We start from the raw sequence: 1,281 nt of genomic DNA, 5'->3' as shown, positions 1-1,281 counted from the left end.
GATTAATAACATTGATGCCGGATGTATGTTTTGGAAGCGAATTGGATCTAGTTGATACTTTTAGGAGGTCGAAAATTGAAAATTCTCAGTGCTTTCTAAAATAATTGGAGAAAAAAAATGAAAATTTATTAAAATTGTTTGGGTAACCAGCTTGGTTATACCGTCCTCATTTGGATTGTAATTGATTAATTTAAATTTATTTTTCTATAAATATCAATAAAAAATTATTCATTCGGTCAAAAAGCTTAAAAATGTAATGCGTAAGTTTTTATTATAGCTAAAATATTAACTAGGCACCATGGTTATGTTTTATAAGCATTTAAAGTTCAGATTTCGTCATAACCACAGTTAATTTGTAGTTCAAAACTTATAAAATATTAAATGTGTACCTATAGCTAAGGCTAAACAATTTAATACAAGGTCTTTCATACTAGTAATTCATACTTTTACCTAAAAATTACAGATGATTTACGAAAATTGGTATGCAAATACATTGTTTTTTCAAAAATGAATTCATTCTGGTAAGACATGTATGAAACTTACGTTTTGCTTACTATAGTTGAGAGTTGAAACTTGATAAATATTTTTGAAAAAGTAATAATAATATGGGCAATGGGGGGGGGGGGCTTCAGCCCGTTAGCCCCCCCCCTGCGGACGCCACTGATATTACCAATCATTTTCAAACTATCATGAACTATAGTTTAATTTTAAAATGTAGATGGAGTAAGGAAAACAAAGTTAGGTACTATTCTTATATAAACTAACATAATTTTCCATATTCTTATACTATAGAATATAATATGAATCTATAGCAATTTTAATAGATTTTAAATTATTGTATAAATACAATATAATCACTGGTTTTATGAAATGAAATATTACGTTGATAAACGCAAACATCATCTGTCTAATTATTCATTTTTCATCATTGTAATATTATCATATTTTATTTGTACATCGTTACGACACGAGTTTAAGATGTATGATACATCGACAGATTTAATTTTTTTTTATCGATTTATTTATATTTTATTGTTTTTATATAATATACACATGGCGATGCGTAATTCAAGTTCAAACAGTGTACCCTATTAACGTTGAATTTTGAAGTGAAAGATTATGCATTTATATGGGTATTGAGTATTGAGTATTAATATAGAAGCTAAAAACCCGGTGTGGGTACCTACTTATCGATGACCAATATAGATGTATATTGTATTTGTTTTATATTGTGCAAGACTAGAGTCGTAGAAGAAAGCAAATAATATTTGAAAATTATAA

This window comes from Acyrthosiphon pisum, chromosome A1 (assembly GCF_005508785.2).
Source record: "Acyrthosiphon pisum isolate AL4f chromosome A1, pea_aphid_22Mar2018_4r6ur, whole genome shotgun sequence".
Lineage (NCBI taxonomy): Eukaryota > Metazoa > Arthropoda > Insecta > Hemiptera > Aphididae > Acyrthosiphon > Acyrthosiphon pisum.
The sequence above is the reverse complement of the archived record's forward strand: the minus strand, read 5'-3'. Positions refer to the sequence as shown.